A 20621-nucleotide genomic window follows, 5' to 3' on the forward strand; every position below is an offset into this window, starting at 1 on the left:
CGATCTTATTCCGACAGGGTCATAGTCAAAGTGGAAGTTCTCTCCTCCCTTCAGAGGAAGGTACCTCCTTCTTTGATGGCCCCATTCTTTCCACTGGGATCTCACTTGCAGAGATCTTTCATTTAGGTCTTCTTCTTCTTTTTTTTGTTTCAGAGTGTCTTGGCTTTCCATCAACATCTATCCTTGAAAGAAATGTACAATGGGGGAGAAGGGTTATTGGCACTCACATACTGGAAAAATACCTTTGGTAGTCATTGCGATGAACCATTGTGTTGTGTAGATAGATCATGAAGTTGATGATGATGATGATGATTATAGATAGATAACAATGAGATAATAGAAAGAGGTATTTTAATTCATAGTTTTCTCATATAATATTTGTCACAGTGAATGAAACAGAAATGTAAACAATAATTTCTTTGAATTGACTTTGTTTAATCAGATCTCCATGTTTCAGAATTATGTTTATGAAATGGATTTTCTATTTACTTCCTTGGCCACTTCCTAAATTCTAACTATACTCAGAAATGAAGTAGGATAAAGAGACATTAAGCTACCATGGCATAATTATTACCACGATGGCTTCTGGGCATATTTATTTCCCTTGTAGAACATAATCCTGGTGATCAGGGTACCTACTGGGCTTCTCTGTGTACCTGCCACATACTCAGAACTTGAGTGATAAATCCTGCAGAGATGTTCTCTGTGCTCACCGACATGCGGACTTGAGCCATTCTCCTTGGACAATGAGAAAGCATTGGGATCCACTGGGCTCCATTTTGAGGTATCAGGAAAATGCAGAGATCTTCTATATGAGTACATCATGAATACTTTAAACAATTACCACAATCTTACTGGTTTAAGAAAGCACAACATTTCATTGCAAATGCTCGGATTTCATTTTTTATCACTGAGTTTGGAGAATTCTTTACATATTATATATACCAGTCCTCTGATCGATAGGTGATTTGTAAATATCATCTCAAGCTGAACATATTATTTTTCATTCTATATCAACTTTACTTCACATAATAAAAATATTCAATTTTTATGAAATACAAAAAAGAAAGCACACTTTTTTCCCTCTTGAAGTTCCAAAATGAGTCTTACATGGCTATAGCAAGATATTGGTAGAACCAGTTCCATTTTTTGGCTCCTTAGAAGGAACAACCACCTGGTGCCAGGGTTGCGGAGATCATCAAGCTGAAAAATACCCTATCAGCATCCAAAATATCTGAAATTGAAACTCTGTGCCTGCCTGGAATTAGAACCCCTAATTTACTTCCAGATATTGGGCTTGAGACAATGGGATTTGCTAGCTATGAGTTCTTAGGCATCATTTCTTGCTCACAGTTCAGCCAAAATCATGCTCTACTGGCCCCCCAAAATCAAGAAGGCCCAGTTTTGTGAAAACTGAGATTATGATGTTTAAGTATTGAAGAGGATAATAAACTCTGGATCATCAGAAGAGAGAAAGTCTTTTAGCATGTGCGATGCAATTTCATAATTTCAGCTACACTGGAGTGCCTGAACCATTGGTATTCTTGGTCCCCCATTTTGCACTTCATGGCTTTGACTTCCCCCATCTGGAGGAGAACCAAGCAGATGATATCCTTGTTCACAAGCTCGTAACTTTTGTATTCCTGTTGCATATTTTGAAGCTGTCATTGAGATAAGCATAAAATGCTTCCAAGATCAGATATGGCTCAAATTCCTAAATTTGGTGAATTCACCATCCACCCTTTTCGATTGTTTGATTTCTCAGAACAGTAGAAGGGTTTGAAGTTTTATTGAGGCCATCTTGGTTTGTCAGCATGATGAGTATATTGAAGAGATTTCTCAGAATATGGGTACCTCTATGTATCTGATCAAGAACTACACCACTCCTTCAGTTTTGTGTCATGAAAGAGGGCAGTAGAGCTGCAATACCATGACATGATTAGACTCCTTCTACTTGGTGCAAGAAATACCTGTATATACTTCCATTTTTAAAAATCTAATTGATATGTTTGAATTTCCTTGATACAGCAATTGATGATGCTAAAATTAGCTTGCAGAAAAGATTTTAAAACCTGAAGTCTAAGGATAAAGCAGGAGTTTGGCATTATGCCAACGTATGTTATGAATAGGTTCCAGGTTATGTGTTTTCAGGATCCAGGGCCTTAAACATAACCTATCAGGTTGATCTTTTTTACTATGGAAAGAATGTCTGCTCAGCAGATAGGATAGAACTCCACATTGACACCTCACTCTTGTGCATGGGTGATTTCAGTTTTTCCTATATTACCTCATCTATTTTGTTGTACTATAAACATAATACTATTACTTTCCATGAATCTCCATGTCTTAAGTAATATGTTGTTGCAAAACTTACTGACAAGACAAACATTTTGGTTAAAAAGAAAGACGGTTGTGTCTTTTTTTTTTTGTGAATTATTTTCCCATATACCAATCATCATCCTAATAGTTTCCTTCCCATTACAGTACATGATGTACAGTATGAGGACAGGGTATCTAGTGGGGTAAGCCAGCAAGAAGGAAGGGAATCTTAAAGGAGAATGAGAATATAGGATGTCATGGTTCCAGATACTTTTGGGAAAACAGAGTGAAATAAATCAAATTGTCATCTATAATTCTGGACATTTCTCAACACAGGACAGAGAGACCAGTAACAGGGCATAGTAAGAGGTAAATAATATTAGATTCATGACAAGTTCAGAAGGAGAATGTAAATCAAAGAAGGTGTTGAACTGGGATGAAAGAGAAAAGTATAGTGTTTCTTTCCAATCCAAGCAATTTTCTCCAAAGCTTGTAAGCATAACTTAGTAAGCAGTAACTGTAACTTTCTCAAGCAATGGCAGTTCCTATTCCTGCTATCACAGGAATGGTCCATGAAACATTCCCTCTCTTCTTTTCCTCATCTCTGGTATATGTTGAGTACTATACAGTAATCTGAGCAAAAGGTTGGCAGTAAGTTAGATCTATTGTCACTCCAGAGCCTCTCCCTAGGTAAGAGAGGACATGAGTATGGCCACAATAAATTTGGCCCCTTTCTGCTCCCTCCTTTCTACTGCTCCCTCCTTTCTCCCTCCCTCCTACTGGAAAGGACTCCAGTAGGACAGAAGGGCATGCATTGGAGAGATCCAAATCACTGTATTTGCTATTTTATATTTAACAGTTACAATAGGCTTATCATTCCTCCATTTTCTACTTGGAAAATGGAGAAGCAAAAAGGGGTATAGTTACTTGGCAAGGACCCCAATCATAGCCAGCCCCCTCCAGCTGTCAGCCACATCCCAGTTACCTTCACCACATACTCTGCAATTCACCTGACCAGGGACATATTCTGTGGATCTGGCTTCAGCACAAACTGTGGTAGCAGAGGGTCAGGGTATCTCAGGCAACCTGACTGGTTGATCCTACCTGCCTCAGCCCCATTCAAATATCTGTCACAACAGTTGGAATGAGGTCAGACCAAAAATTCTATATCTTCTCAGAGATACATCAAGCAGGTTTTTATCACGGGACTCTCTCAACTTTCACTTGGGAGGGGACTCCAAAGGTCCACCTCTGGTTGGCCCATTGACATTGGAAATCAGGGGCTTCCCTGGGTATGAAGGGACCATATTTTTCTTTGTCCATTACATGAAAGTATTTGAGATCTGGACAGATGCAACCCACTGAGAATCTCTAAGTAAGTCCTTAAATAATTCTCCTCATCTACCTTCATATTGTGTCACTGACACCTGAGACCCAGGTAAGAATCTTATAATTTTGATGGATAGTGGGTGTGGAAGGGCAATATGAGCTATTAAAAGCAAACATATGTATCTCCCTCCAGGAATGTTCTTTGTATCCAATGTTGGATACAATGTTGACAACCTGGCCTGTGCACTTACTCTGTCATTTCCATCCTTGATGCAGGCAGGTTACCACCTTCTCATGGAGGTACAATACACACAGAAAAACAGCAAGGGACAAGACTTCTAAGCAATTACTCAGTTATTTTGTGGAATAAGGGAAGTCTTTACTACTATATCTATGCAACAGCCTGCAGGATGGATCAGCATGGAGACCAGAGACCTGGGAATGCTGTAAAATCCCTACTTCAAAGGCCAGCTAACATGACTACATATAATTAGCAGTGTCCATGAATTCTAAAGATCTACTGAGTAACCATGATCAAATCCATCTCACTTCCTCTAGTCCCAGACAGTACATTACAAGGATTTTTCAAGTATATTTTTACTAAAATTTAAAAGCTTACATCTGGCCCAGTGCTTCTTACAGCCTCACTCCTTCTTCTTCATTGCAAACCCCCTTCTTCATCTCCTAGCCTCTACTCTACCTTGATGATAAGATTTCTGTTAAGTGCACTGCCTTTCACACAGACTTAGAAATTTTGGAAGCTGTTCCTCTTAAGAGAAGAGAATGATGCATTTAAGGGGAATGGGAAAGCATGTGGGTTCAAATTCCTTTCATGGGAGAACGCATGGGATACAAACTACTCACATGAGTTTCCAACTGCATTGCTTTAATTCCTAAGGGCCACATAAGACTACAGAGGGGAGTTCTCAAGTTGATCACTTCAGCCCATCCCAACTTTAAGTGATAAAGAGTTCAATTGGACAATGTGTTCTATTTCTTTGTGATTAAGTACTCAATTTGCAAGTACTCAATTTGTAAATGATCTGTGCCTTCTAGTCAAGAAGTAGTGAGGCTGTATCCTTGGCATGAGATCCTAGGCCATCTCAGAGACTGCCCTCACCAGCCTATTCCTGGTCCCTGTATAATCCCTCTAACTGATAGTTCCCAGGATTGCATAGGAGGGAATGTTCAGGCTGTTTTGGGAGGTCTCTGGTGCACCCCAGTTGTCCCATGTAGAGAACATCCATATTAAGACCTCTTCCCATGTCTTCTTCAGATGATTAATTTGGGTTCTCTGTGGAGCAGAGAGGTGATGTAGAGAAAGGGCAAATTCCTGAGGATCAATTACTCCTAGGTAGGGAAAGGAATAAATCATGAAGTGAGTCCTGCCTGCTCCAGGCTTAGCCCAGTAACCTGACATCCTCCACCTGCATCGTACAGATGTCCAGAGAGTCTGAGGAGAGCACAGAGAGTACACAGTAAGCAACACTTACAAGTAGGAGGATTTGGGTTTATCATAAGCAATGAGCATAAGTTGGAATGTAGCACCCACTTTGAGACATACGAGTGAGGGTCAACATGCCCGTCCCTAACAGGAAGTGACCCAGGATAGGCCATCTCAAGCTAGAATGATAGAAAGTATGGGCAGTGAGGGACACCTAGCAGGTTCCAGGTGACCAGATGCCCCAAATTGAAGATATGGTGCTGGGGGCAGGTAAAGTGAACAGAGGCAGGGGAGGGCTTTTCACTCCTTACATTTTGTGTAGCCCAGGTCTCTCGGTTTGACCCCTCTAAAGATAGACAGGTCAAACCATCTCTAAAACTCTGTGTCCCTGCTACCACTGGCTGAACTGATCCAGCAAGGTTGAGTGGGTTTTAGTCAAAAGACTAACAATAGATGCTGGAGAGGATGTGGCCACTGTTGGTGGGAATGCAAACTGGTTAAGCCACTATGGAAGTCAGTCTGGAGATTCCTCAGAAACCTAAATATAACCCTACCATTCAACCCAGCCATCCCACCCCTTGGAATTTACCCAAAGGAAATGAAATGGGCAAACAAAAAAGCTGTCTGCACCTTAATGTTTATTGCAGCTCAATTCACAATAGCTAAGACCTGGAACCAACCCAAATGCCCATCTACAGTAGACTGGATAAAGAAATTATGGGACATGTACTCTATAGAATACTATATAGCAGTCAAAAACAATGGAACCCGATCATTTGCAACAAGATGGAGGAATTTGGAAAACATCATGCTGAGTGAATTAAACCAGTCCCAAAGGGACAAATATCATATGTTCTCCCTGATTGGCAACAACTAACTGAGCACCAAAGGGGAAACTTGTTGAAGTGAAATGGACACTATGAGAAACAGTGACTTGATCAGCTCTTGTCCTGACGGTTGATGTACAATGTAATACTTTATCCATTTTAGTATTTTTTTGTACTATACCATTGGTTGAACTCTGTAATTAACACACAGTTATTCTTAGGTGTTTAAATTTTAACTGAAAAGTGATCCCTGTTAGGAATTTGGAAAACATTATGCTGAGTGAAATAAGCCAATCTCAAAGGGACAAATACCATATATTCTCCCTGATAGGTGACAACTAACTGAGCACCAAAAAGGAAACCTGTTAAAGTGAAATGAACACTATGAGAAACGATGACTTGATCAGCCCTCACCCTGACTGTTGATGAGCAGCTTAATATGTTATCCCTCTTAGTATTTTTTTGTTTGTTCTACTTAATACTTTTGGTTGAATACTGTAATCAATACACAGTTATTCTTAAGTGCTGAAACTTAACTGAAAAGTGATCACTGTTAAATATAAGAGTGGGAACAAAAGAGGGAAGAGATGTGCAATTTGGGACATGCTCAAGCTGACTTACCTCAAATGGTAGAGTTAGAAACATACCAGGGGATTCCAATTCAATCCCATCAAGGTGGCATGTTCCAATGCCATCTCACTAGTCCCAGTGATCAATTTCTGTTCACAATTGATCATAATGATAGGAGAATTCTTGTATGTAGATTTAGACAAATGGAAATTCTTTAGGCCTAAATTTGACATATTATTTCTTGCAAGTAAAAAAAGAAAGTATGTTTTAGCTCTGATGCATAGATATGTCACAACTGAATATCACTAATCACTTTATTTCTATTGTTTATTTCACTTACATAATGGCAATCAGACAGGGCACATGGGTGTGATGTCCTTGTGGTCACCCATATCTGAATGGAACACTGTCTTCTTGGTGGATGGCTTCTCTGGGTCATTTCCTTGGTTTCCTCCCATTTCTGGGAACTATTCATATGTTCCTTCCAAGTCTATTTGCATTTTTAGAATTCTTATATGTTCCTGAGCATTTTACCTGTCTACCTTAAGTTTTTAAAGTAGATACTATTTTTCCCAAGTGCAAAAATATCAGCACTGTACAAGTGAGTAAGACATTTTATGTGGTTATTTTAGGAAATAGATGTTAAACTTGTTACAAATCCCCAGTCTCTTCACCTGAAACACAGCAATATACCAATATTCTGTATTTTCAAATAATTTGTAGAAAGTTCATATTTATTTTTGCTTGAATTCTATTTTATATTTCCTAAAATTTTTGAAATCACACCACTCCATGCAGAAGATATTAACTATCAGTAGCCAACATATTTCTTTTTCTAAAACACTAAGCTAGCCTTGGTAGACCTTTTAACTGAGTTCTAATCTTTTATCTTTGTTGAACATGTCTGCTTATCAGCACTTCCTTGACAGTAAATATGTCTGAATTTGGATTTTTTCATTTATTTCAGAAGATAATTAAGTGATGAACTTTGCCTATGGCTATAGTGTACTTGTTTGTTACATTTCTTTGATTGTTCTTTTCATTATTTTGCAGTCACTAGAAACATATGGTCTGGTATTTACGTGATCATGCATTCAAGGGCAGATCTTTCCAATCACAGTATTTTTATCTTTATTTTTAAAAATCTGCATTCTCTCAACTGACCCTAAATGCTTGTCACTTATTTCTATAATTGACTCTTTTTGATTCTGGAATTAGATATGGCATTACTCCATGAAGTGGAATGTGTTCCCTCTGTTCATTTATTTATTATTTGTCTATTATGTATCCAAATGCTGATTCCATTATCATATAAATGGTACTATGATTAAAAGTACATCAGCTTATAGTCAATCAAACTTTGTGTTACTCATTTTAAACTCTTAGAAATTATATCAATAAATGTGTCCAAGTGTGGAGTAGTGCTGAATACATAATGAGTGCTGATTAATAACCAAACTGATTCTCAAATTATCTTTTGTCCATAGCATTCTTCAATTACACTAGTATTTCACATTTTCTGTCATTTACATATTTTTCTGTTTTATTTTAGTATTGTTTAAAATATGATGTAAACACAGTACCTTTATCTAAACACAAATACAAATGGAGACTTTCCTGTTTTTATGTATATTCAAGAACTCACTTGTTTGCACAATAAATATGTTTGTTAAAGACCTCAGTTATATGCATATTTTTATGCTACAATGAACATTTTCAGTGACTCATTGACTGGGATATAGCCTTGTTTATTTATTTTTTTTTTTGACAGGCAGAGTGGACAGTGAGAGAGAGAGACAGAGAGAAAGGTCTTCCTTTTTGCCGTTGGTTCACCCTCCAATGGTCGCCACGGCTGGTGTGCTGCGGCCGGCGCACAGCGCTGATCCGATGGCAGGAGCCAGGTGCTTCTCCTGGTCTCCCATGGGGTGCAGGGCCCAAGCACTTGGGCCATCCTCCACTGTACTCCTGGGCTACAGCAGAGAGCTGGCCTGGAAGAGGGGCAACTGGGACAGAATCCGGTGCTCTGACCGGGACTAGAACCCGGTGTGCCAGTGCCACAAGGTGGAAGATTAGCCAAGGGAGCCATGGCGCCGGCTGCCTTGTTTATTTTTGTTTCCAGTTTTTACTGTTCACCTCCCTGGAAAATGCATTACAAGAGAATATTATAAATTAGGAAAAAATGTGATTCGCACACATTATTAAAATAAACTCAAGAAATTGGATATATAACCTGGATGGGCATTTAGAGATGGGCAAGTAAAATCTACACAGAATAATCATTTCCCTTTTTTGGGTTACTTGAGATTAATTCTTGCTCTGGCTCCTAACTCCTTAGTTATGATTCCACCTGCATTGAGTTCTCAGCTCAGGACCTCATAGTCATTTCAGGGAACTGAGGAGTTAACCAGTACATGGGAGCTTACCTCTCACTCTATTTCACAGTCTCTATTTCTGTGCCTATAAAATACATGAGTAAAAGGCTGGTTTTTTTTTTTTTTTGAAGAAATAGAGTACATGGGAAAGAAAATACACTTAGGAAAGAATTAATAGTCAATTAACAATTAAATATTAGTTAAAATATTTCCCTCCAAAATTCCAAAGTCAAATATTTAAATGATGAATTTTAACATTTAATGGAAACTAAATAGCCATTTTTTGCCAAAAAGTATCCAGAAATAAAATGGTTTAGACTTCCTAATTCATTGTACTTGGTCAATATTACCATGATACCAAAGCTGGACAAAAGCATCACAAGTTACTTTGTTGTGCAGCCAGTTAAGATAAAGTTTGTGAGGCTGGCATCCCATATCAGAGTGCGAGTTCATGTTCTTGCTTCTCTGATTCAGACCCAGCCCTTTTTTAATGTACCTAGAATGTAGTGAATGACATCTAAAGTACTTGGGCCCCTGAAATCTACATGAGAGACACAAATGAAATTCCAGGCTCTTCATCTTGTCTTAACCAGCACAGTCCATTGTAGAGAGTGAATAAGTAAGTGGAAGATTCATATTCTATCTCTTTCTCCCAACTTTCAAATAAATAAATGTATTTTAAAAAGCATTACAAATCAAGAAGACAATGGACCAATATTCCACATGAAAACAAATAGTAACCTTTACAAATACTAACACACTGGATCCAGTAAAATATAAAAATTATTATACATTATTATAATCAAGTATTTGATTTTGTTTTTCAAATTTAACACTTCATACTATCAAAGACAATTGAGGTAATGCAAAATATATAAATGAAGGAGCAAAATTATAATTTTAAGAGTTAAAGAAAACCAGTAGACATATTCTTATACATTAGTGATAAGACTCCAAGAAGCTCATGAGATCACCTGAAAATCTAATGTGAAAACCTATAACCAAAAGCATATGGAGTAGTGAAAGATTCTAGGCTTCATCTGTAAGTTTAGGAACAAGAAAACAATTTCCATTTTTTCCAGTCTACTCAATAATGAGGGAACTGCTCAAGAAAATGAAATTAAATTCTCCACATTACAAAAAAGAACTAGTTTTAATTGCACATGGCATAATTTTAAAAAATGTAAAGAATATATTGGAGGACCAACAGATCTTACTTAGGGAATCACCACATTCACATGGAGACATCAACCTTTCACAAGTGAGCTGATTACAAAATAGTGAATCCTTGAATGCCTTGAATTAATCATCTAAAAGAAGACCCTGAAAAACTGTTCAGGTGAAGATATATCTATTGAGTATATAGACGACCTACTTTCATTGTCTGAATCAAATCCAATGACTGTCTGACATTTCTTTTGTGCAAGAAAAACAAGAAAAGACTTGCTGATTTTGAAAAGGAGAAGATTACAGAAGTAAAGCAAAGGACATGCATTCCTGGGCAGAGGTTGAGAGGCGTTTGCAGTGGAAATTCCACAGAAAGGACAGATATGCCATGGAGCACTGTGAACAGCAAACACACGCAACAGTGAACATAAACACCACACATAACTCTTGCAGCTGGGAGTTGGAAGAGATACCAGGTTCTGAAAGCAATTTCAGACTGTAACAGCACCTATATTTACAATATTACCTGAGAAAGAACCTTGTGTACCACACTGACTTTGTTCCTAAGGTGGGTAGGGTATCCATATAACCTTGTGAAAGAAAAGCATCCCTCCACAAAGATTCCCTATGACCAGAATGGAAAAATCATCACCATAAACCCAGAAGAGGTTGCAGCAGATCCTACACATGAGACTAGACAATTTTATCAGAGGGATCAATCTGTGTTCCCTGTTGACTCTGAGTCTGGTCTAGAGGTTTAGCAGGGTGTGGTGCACCCACTTAGGGCTATGAGGCACTCACATCCCCCCCCCATGCTATTACAGGTTGTGTTGTCTAAACTGCCAAGGTGGAGCACTCACATGCATCTGGCTTTGGGGATGCCCTTATTTTCTTCTTGGACAGGACAGCATGTGGGGTTGAGAGTAGATCCCCAGCACCCTGTGACCATAGGAGCCTTGCGTGCTATGACTGTGGGAATTCTGTTACTACCTGATAGGGCATGGGGTGCATCTGGGTCTCTGGGCAATCATTGTGCCTTGACTCAGAGGCTCAGAGCTCCTCTACTGCCTGGAGAGGGTCATGGCAGAGGGTTCCATGCTCAAACTGAGGACTCCATAGATCCTTTGTGCAGTTCATGCATCTGTATAGCTGTGGACTGTAGCCACTGTGGGATAACCACAGGCACTTATCACCATGGAATAGAGGAGGAGAGGCTGTACTATGCCTTAAGAGATGATCTACCCTACCTCTCAACTGACAATAGAGGAGATCTACCTTGCCTGACTTATATGCCACTCTGTAATCTCACCCAATACTTGAGCACTTGTCAGAGCTCTGTGGCCCCACCCATCACATGCCTCTGGATATCCACTGAAGGAACAAATGCTCCACTCAGTCACAGAGCTATAGTTCAAAGAAAAAATCCATTAGAGGAGAAAAACTTTAAGTGTCTCCACAAATGCACACAAATAAACACAGAAATTCTAGAAACAAGAACAAGAAGACAATATGACTCTTCAAATGGAGCACAGAACACTTCACTATTATAATATAAAGATAAAGAGATTGATGAAATGCCAGAAGAATGAATTCAAAAGAATGATAAGATTACTCAGAACATGTAGAAATGAATTTTTGAGATAAATAAATAAATACACAATATGAATAAAACATTATGCCAAGAGAGATATTGAAGAAAAATTAAATGGAAATATTAGAAATGATTAATCCCATATGTCAACTAGAAAATATTCCAGAAGCCTCAACAAGAGACTTCATGAGTTAGGAGAAAGAATATCTGTGCTAGAATATAAATCCTTGAAAATAACTCAGTCAGACAAAAAATTAGAAAAAAAGAACTGAAAATAGTGTTTGACATTTATGCGAAAGTATTAAATGAACAAACATACATGTTAGGAGTTCCTGAAGGAATTGAAAAAGAGCATAGATTGGAAGGCCTTTTCAGTGAAATAATAGTAGAAAACATCTCTTAATTTAGAGAAAGATGAGGCATCCAATACAGGAAGTACACAGAACTCCTAATAGACATGATTGGAATTATTTGATCACAAAACATAGTCAAATTTCAACATCAAAACATGGAGACAAGATTCTAAAGTGTTCATGACAGAAATTCCAGGTTACCAGGTTACCTTCAGAGGATCCCCAATAGACTAACAGCTGATTTCTCATCAGAAACCCTGCAGGCTAGGAGAGAATGGAGAGATGCTGTGCAACTTCTAAAAGAAAGAAACTGTCAACCCCGAATACTATACCCTGCAAGTTTCTCATTTATAAATGAAGGTAAAATAAAGCCCTCCAAAACAAACAGAAATTGAAGGAATTTGTCACCACTTGTCCTTACAAGTGTCTTAAAATGATGCTTAAGGATATGCTACACTCATTATGAAAGAATGTGAAGGCAGAAAGCCTCCAAGTAAAAGTGCAAAGGAAATCCAAAACAAAAATGGAAATACTTATGGAAAATGATAGGAGCTAGTTAATTAAATCTTGGTTGAAATTGCCTAATTCTTAAAAGATTCAGACTGGGGGCTGGTGCTGTGGTGTAGTGAGCTAAGCTTCCTCCTTCAGTGCTGGCTTCCCATATGCCTGCTGGTTCTAGTCCTGGCTGCTGAAAGTGAAAGGATAGAAATATGTATTCTATGCTAATGGAAAGCAAAAACAAGGAGATGTATCCACGCCATACCAGACAAAATAGAATTTAACACAGAAACTCTTAAAAGTGACAAAGGAGAACATTTTGTATTGACTAAGGAATCAATTCAACAGGAAGATGTGATTGTAGTAAATATATATGCACACAATTCCAATGCATGCATATTCTGCAACATTATCAGATTTTCTCATGAGTTCCAGTAGTCTCTTAGTGGAGAATTTTAGTTTCCCTATGTATAGGATCACGTCATTTACAGTGATAATTTGACTTGCTCCTTTACAATTTGTATCCCTTTCATTTAAAAGGCATAACTAAATCTTGGGATTTAAATAGACAGGTACACATTTTTATTACAAAATAACAGCTATCAAACCTGAGTTACTGGTATTAAGGCTAAATTCAAGCAGACCGATAGAATAAATTTTAATAGTCAATGGAAACTTTTATGGTGATTTTTTTAGCAAGGGTATGAAATGGTAGATTGTAGTATAAAAACAACAGCCTTTACAATAAACGAACCCAGGAAAAGTAGATATCTAATTGAAAAGGCTAACATAAGACACCTAAGTTTCATGGGGAAAAGAAAAACAATTCTCAGGAATGGTGCTGTGGCGTAGTGGGTAAAGTTGCCATCTGTGGTGCGAATATGCAATAGGAGCACAAGTTCATGTCTTGGGAAGGTAGCAGAAGATTGCCTAAATACTTGATCCCCTGCACCAATATGAGGGACTTGGAAGAAGCCCCTGGATCCTAGCTTCAGATTATCCCTGCTCTGGCCATTGTAGTCATTTGAAGAGTGAACCAGCAGATTGAAGATTCTCTCTTTCAGTCTTTTTTTTTTTTACTTTTATTTAATGAATATGAAATTCCAAAGTACAGCTTATGGATTACAATGGCTTCCCCCCCATAACTTCCCTCCCACCTGAAACCCTCCCCTTTCCAGCTCCCTCTCCCCTTCTATTCACATCAAGATTCATTTTCAATTCTCTTTATATATGGAAGATCAGTTTAGCATATATTAAATAATGATTTCAACAGTTTGCACCTACATAGAAACACAAAGTGAAAAATACTGTTTGAGCACTGGTTATAGCATTAAATCACAATGTACAGCACATTAAGGACAGAGATCCTACATGAGGAGTAAGTGCACAGTGACTCCTGTTGTTGACTTAACAAATTGACACGCTTGTTTATGGCATCAGTAATCACCCCAGGCTTTTGTCATGAGTTGCCAAGGTTATGGAAGCCCCCTGAGTTCACCAACTCTGATCATATTTAGACAAGGTCATAGACAAAGTGGAAGTTCTCTCCTCCCTTCAGAGAAAGGTACCTCCTTCTTTGATGACCTGTTCTTTCCACTGGGATCTCACTCACGGAGATCTTTCATTTAGTTTTTTTTTTTTTTTTCCAGAGTGTCTTGGCTTTTCATGCCTGAAATACTCTCATGGGCTTTTCAGCCAGATCTGCATGCCTTAAGGGGTGATTCTGAGGCCAGAGTGCTGAATAGGACATCTGCCATTTCTATGTGTCTGCTGTGTATCTCACTTCCCATGTTGGATCATTCTCTCCCTTTTTTATTCTATCAGCTAGTATTTGCAGATACTAGTCTTGTTTATGTGCTCACTTTGGCTCTTAGTCCTATCATTATGGTCAATTGTGAACAGAAATTGATCACTGGGACTAGTGAGATGGCATTGGTACATGCCACCTTGATGGGATTGAATTAGAATCCCCTGGTATGTTTCTAACTCTACCATTTGAGGTAAGTCAGCTTGAGCATGTCCCGAATTGCGCATCTCTTCCTTCTCTTATTCCCACTCTTATATTTAACAGTGATCACTTTTCAGTTAATTTTCAACACTTAAGAATAACTGTGTATTGATTACAGTATTCAACCAAAAGTATTAAGTAGAACAAACAAAAAAAATACTAAGAGGGATAACATATTAAGTTGTTCATCAACAGTCAGGGCTATGCTGATCAAGTCATCGTTTCTCATAGTGTTCATTTCACTTTAACAGGTTTCCTTTTTGGTGCTCAGTTTGTTGTCACCTATCAAGGAGAACATGTGGCATTTGTCCCTTTGGGATTGGCTTATTTCACTCAGTATAATGTTTTCCAAATTCCTAACAGGGATCACTTTTCAGTTAAAATTTAAACACCTAAGAATAACTGTGTGTTAATTACAGAGTTCAACCAATGGTACTAGAACAAAAAAATACTAAAATGGATAAAGTATTATATTGTACATCAACAGTCAGGACAAGAGCTGATCAAGTCACTGTTTCTCATAGTGTCCATTTCACTTCAACAAGTTTCCCCTTTGGTGCTCAGTTAGTTGTTGCCAATCAGGGAGAACATACGATATTTGTCCCTTTGGGACTGGTTTAATTCACTCAGCATGTTTTCCAAATCCTCCATCTTGTTGCAAATGATCGGGTTCCATTGTTTTTGACTGCTATATAGTATTCTATAGAGTACATGTCCCATAATTTCTTTATCCAGTCTACTGTTGATGGGCATTTAGGTTGGTTCCAGGTCTTAGCTATTGATCATAATGATAGGACTAAGAACCAAAGGGATCACATAAACAAGACTAGTGTCTGCAAATACTAGCTGATGGAATAAAAAAGGGAGAGAACAATCCAACATGGAAAGTGAGATACACAGCAGACCCATAGAATGGCAGATGTCCTAAATAGCACTCTGGCCTCAGAATCACCCCTTAAGGCATGCAGATCTGGCTGAAAAGCCCATGAGAGTATTTCAGGCATGAAAAGCCAAGACACTCTGGAAAAAAAAAAAAACCTAAATGAAAGATCTCCGTGAGTGAGATCCCAGTGGAAAGAACAGGTCATCAAAGAAGGAGGTACCTTTCTCTGAAGGGAGGAGAGAACTTCCACTTTGACCATGGCCTTGTCTAAATATGATCAGAGTCAGTGAACTCAGGGGGCTTCCATAGCCTTGGCAGCTCATGACAAGAGCCTAGGGTGATTATTGATGCCATAAACAAGCGTGTCAATTTGTTAAGTCAACAACAGGAGTCACTGTGCACTTACTCCTCATGTAGGATCTCTGTCCTTAATATGCTGTACATTGTGATTTAATGCTATATCTAGTACTCAAACAGTATTTTTCATTTTATGTTTCTCTGTGGGAGCAAACTGTTGAAACCTTTACTTAATGTATGCTAAATTGATCTTCTGTATATAACGAGAATTGAAAATGAATCCTCATGTGAATGGAAGGGGAGAGGGTATGGGAAAGTGGAGGGTTTCAGGTGGGAGGGACCTTATGTTGGGGAAGCCATTGTAATCCATAAGCTGTCCTTTGGAAATTTGTATTCATTAAATAAAAGTTAAAAATAAAAAAAGAATTATCCTTAATAATTTTAGTCAAAACAATGTGAAAAAATAAACAGAATAATGTGAAAAAAGCAAGAAACTATTTTTGGTAAGCCATATTTGGAAAAGCACCAAAGAGAAAGTAATAAATGAAAATACTAGAAATAAAATTAATATAGGCCGGCGCCGCGGCTCACTAGGCTAATCCTCCGCCTAGCGGCGCCGGCACACCGGGTTCTAGTCCCGGTTGGGGCGTCCGATTCTGTCCCAGTTGCCCCTCTTCCAGGCCAGCTCTCTGCTGTGGCCAGGGAGTGCAGTGGAGGATGGCCCAGGTGCTTGGGCCCTGCACCCCATGGGAGACCAGGAAAAGCACCTGGCTCCTGGCTCCTGCCATCGGATCAGTGCGGTGCGCTGGCCGCAGCGTGCCGGTTGCGGCGGCCATTGGAGGGTGAACCAACGGCAAAGGAAGACCTTTCTCTCTGTCTCTCTCTCTCTCACTGTCCACTCTGCCTGTCAAAAAATAAAAAATAAAAAAGAAATAAAATTAATATAAAACATGGGTTAAAATGTAACGTACAAAGAGCTCATGAGACAGCTGGTGAGCTGAGATACTGACAGCAATGAATCTGGTCAAATACAGTGCAGGGACATGAAGTCATAGGAAATATGTACATGATTACATAAACATGAAAGCAGCATGATGGTTCAAAATCTGTTTCCCTAGAACATAGGAAAAGAAACAAAGGCAAAACTCAAGGAATGAGTGATTTAAATAATCTTAATTCAAAACTCAAATTAAAAATCCTTGAAATACAAAATGCAGTGTTCCAAACAGACAAAAAACACAGTCAAATGCTTAAGTAACAATTATACTGCTTGACATCAAGAAAGATGAAAACATTTAAATGCAGTGAAATAAAATTAGAGATCACCCACAGATGTGAGGAAAGAAGACCTCAACTACTTGGATGGAGACATAGACCAAAGACATGGAATTAATCATGCTGAGGGCATTATTCAAATCAGACTTAGACACTTAGTCAAAACACATTAAATGCATAAAGTGAGCAAAACATTTTCAAAAGTACACATAGAGATGTGATTACTGACAGGAGAATTTTAGGGTACAAGGCCAGAAGAAATAAGTGTTTTCTTACATTAACTAAAAATAAATGAAATAAGAAGAGAAATGGTATATTGATATCAATCCATGGTTCACATGAAGAAAAGAACATACATAATTTGTGTAGCATCAAATCTTAAAAGTCTTTAGGTATAAGAAAGTCACTACACATTTTATTTAAATCTGATAGAAAATCATACATTTTGAATAATTTAACTGCTATTAGAAGAACATAGTTTTCAGGAAAAATATACCAACACCAAGTTACTAAAATTAGCAGCACTTCCTTTGAATATTTTTCAGAATATTGACTATTCTTTTATCAGAACTGAGAAGCACCAAAGGACTGATTGTGGCATAAGCATTAAGGGCAAACTTCTGAATACTCAGAAGGACCTGGTTATATGTCCACAGCACATAGACTGAGATAGACATCACGATGTGGTTCATACAGTAGGTGACCACAAAGGCACTCACCAGCAGCAGGATGGTCTGTGTGGCCCTTTTCTCTGGGGAGGTTGTTTGGTGGAGGCTGGTGCTGAGAAGGTGCTGGGACCTCCTCTGATGCCTGGACAAGAGAGTCACCATGTACACACTTGAGAGCAGCATGACTCCTACAAGGAATACATCCCTGAATGTTGTCAGAGTGGAATATAGCCTCCCAATGATGGAATTCATGGGAGATAGTGAGCAGTGCTTAGTAATACGAAGATTATTTTGAGTCATATTTGAAGAAGTCACAATGAGGAAGATTATGTTACTACTGAAAGACAAATTGAAACACCAAAAAAATATTAAAATGCAGATAATGTAGTTTGTCAATTGATGTTTACATCTCACTAAATAGAAGGTGCTGGGGCTGATGGTGACAGCTTGGATGACGCTCAGGAGGCAGGTGACACAGATGGAGAGGTCCCTCATCACCCTGTTTGTGTAGAACAAGGCCTTACATTTGAGTGCATCCCAAAAATTCAGGTCCATAAAGGACAAAGGCACTGCCGTGAGGAGCATCACTTCATGGACAAGAGCCAAGTGACAGGTTATCAGTTTCATGGGCTTAGACCTGAGATCCTGGTGGAGTGTGACGATGTGGAAGAGAAAGAGGAAGGAGTTGGCTGAAATTCCAATCCCAAACTGGACTAAAAAGTATCTGTCTATTATAGCGTAAGTGGAAGGGGTGTTCATTTTAATGGCATATAGGAAATATGTTTATACCTGTAAAAAAGAATCAACCTTTACATCACCATGGTTCTGTCTCATTTTATGTTAAAGAGTTTTCTTTTATATACTCAAGTATTTTGATTTAGATTCTTATTAATTAAGCTTCTGTATTATATTCTCCAACAAACAAATTATAAATGTAAAACCCTAACACATCCACACTAGTGCCCTTACAGGATGCATACTATCTAGATTCCTATTTTATCTGGGCTCCATTTTGAGAAATCATATCTTTTTATCCTGTATGCACTCAATTTTAGCAATAAAATAGTGATAAGAATATAACATTTCACACTGGTATTCGATCAGAAAAATGTTGGTAGTTGTTTTGGGGAACAGGAAAATATTCACCATGACAAATGTTGAACAAGTAATATGTGTCTCTGTCCAATGTAATCATTTTGTGAACTTCGAGTATCTATCTTATTTCTATATTTTTGCACTCCTGTAATTATACCAAATCTACTTGGACTAACTCTGGCTAATATCATAGTTTCTAATTATCATATTAGCAATTCTGATCTCATAGGCAACCATATTTTTCCTTTGTCATGCACTCTCAGATATTCCCAGTATGTGGAATATCCTTGCGGGAATCATTACAAAATCCTTATTACATTACCACCTAAAATGATCCAGGATCTCACAGTTTAGCTGCTGTCTCAGAAACTCCTTTTGTGATTCATAACCATTATAGCAGAAGACTTGTCACTACTGTAATAGAACAAACAGAAATTTATTTAGGAACACATGGAAAAATTATTGTTGTTTTTGAAAACAACTCATGTTTTATAATGCCTTGGGTTAAAACTCTCAGAAAAATATGAAATATTTCACAGAGAGCTATAAATTTTAAAGAACAAACAAACATTTCCATCACATTGTGAATTAGTTCAGAGTTAGTGTGTTGCTGGAGCAATAAAAATTAAATTAAGAAAAACTAAGTAAAATTCCAACTCAGATACATCAGAAAATTTCATAATCCAATAAATTTTATATTTATGAGTTTACACAACTAGTGAATCTGACATGCATATTTCTGAACACATCTACTGTGAATAGTTATGATACAGTAAGATCTAAATTCGAAAGTATGAGATGAGTATTCTCCTAACATTTCAGTGAAACAAATTCTGCTTCTTCCCACCACTGCCTGGTGCTCTCCCTGTGAGAAACCACAGAAACAAACACTCACTCAGGTGAGTCTCCCCTGTAAGTCCATGTGAGATGAGGCTCCAAGCTGGGGTTATAAGAAAGGGGTGACATCAGCTCTTTTCCCATAAGACTCATAACTGTCTCATCACTTATAGAAGCAGGATAGCCTGTTCTTTGGGGTCACTGGGAGTAAGATTCACACAGCGAAAACTAAAATTTCCCAATTAGGAGCAGCTGGCTTCCACAATTTCCCATGTGTGGGCTCATTTCCCGAAGCTATGTGTGTCTATGTGAGTTGCTTTCGCTCAAAGTCCTTGCCAACAGACAGAAAGAAAACAGTAGCCCTCCCTTTGAAATAAGGAGATCATTTAAGGTATCCCCACTGCTTCAGAAGACACCAGCTGGGCTCCACACTTGTTTCCCAGTGGTTTCAGGATCTGAGTAAAATGCAGCAGTACTCTGTACCTCTGTATGAATTAAAAAAAAGTTTTATTCTCAAAGCTTACTCAGGAAAAGTGATATTTCCTCCATGGGACAATATTCTGGGCTACAGCCCCTGCACTGTGACTAGAATGATGTTTGCATTTTCCCTGTCAACAACCTAATTCAGCAGGTTCATTTCTGGAGGACTGAATAATATATCCATTTTTAGCAGCATAATGAGCTAAGAAGTTCACTGACCTGCTCATGGTCACTTACTCAGATTTAAACCGCCAGGCTTCCAAGGCAGTGTGTATTATGAACGCACAGTTATCTCCAATTCTACTCACAGTGTTGCTCATTTCACAAACTGGGTTATAGAAAAATGGAATCTTATAAATGAACAAATTCTATATATCTGTAATGTCCAAAAATCTCCTCTTTGCCATAATTCTCCCTCAGGCAAATCTTTACCCCACTGAGCACAGTCAAATCTGTGCCTTGGATTATTGTTCTCTAACATTTTGAGTTTAAAATGGTAACATTTGTTTTCTTATTCTAAAATAATCTATTTTAAAAGCAATAATTACAGAGAAATTTGGATGTAGGGAGAGAGGAAATTTGAAAAGAGAGAGAGACACAGTAGGAAA

The 20621-nt window shown here is 38.2% G+C and overlaps 2 protein-coding genes, 1 long non-coding RNA gene and 1 pseudogene across 10 annotated transcripts in view; 2 read left to right on the forward strand and 2 right to left on the reverse strand.

Moving 5' to 3' along the window:
• Positions 1 to 20621, reverse strand: part of LOC103346435 (neuroblastoma breakpoint family member 4) — a 1612367-nt gene that overhangs the window by 589507 nt on the left and 1002239 nt on the right. The window lies entirely within an intron of this gene.
• Positions 1 to 20621, forward strand: part of LOC103346987 (putative neuroblastoma breakpoint family member 5) — a 344943-nt gene that overhangs the window by 96417 nt on the left and 227905 nt on the right. The gene's annotated exons all lie outside the window — the stretch shown is intronic.
• The window catches only part of LOC103346986 (neuroblastoma breakpoint family member 4), a 320087-nt gene that overhangs the window by 54849 nt on the left and 244617 nt on the right, over positions 1 to 20621 (forward strand). The window lies entirely within an intron of this gene.
• On the reverse strand, positions 17449 to 18360 carry ORYCUNV1R-PS1541 (vomeronasal 1 receptor oryCunV1R-ps1541 pseudogene; annotated as a pseudogene).

Source organism: Oryctolagus cuniculus, chromosome 12 (assembly GCF_964237555.1).
Source record: "Oryctolagus cuniculus chromosome 12, mOryCun1.1, whole genome shotgun sequence".
Classification (NCBI taxonomy): Eukaryota; Metazoa; Chordata; class Mammalia; order Lagomorpha; family Leporidae; genus Oryctolagus; species Oryctolagus cuniculus.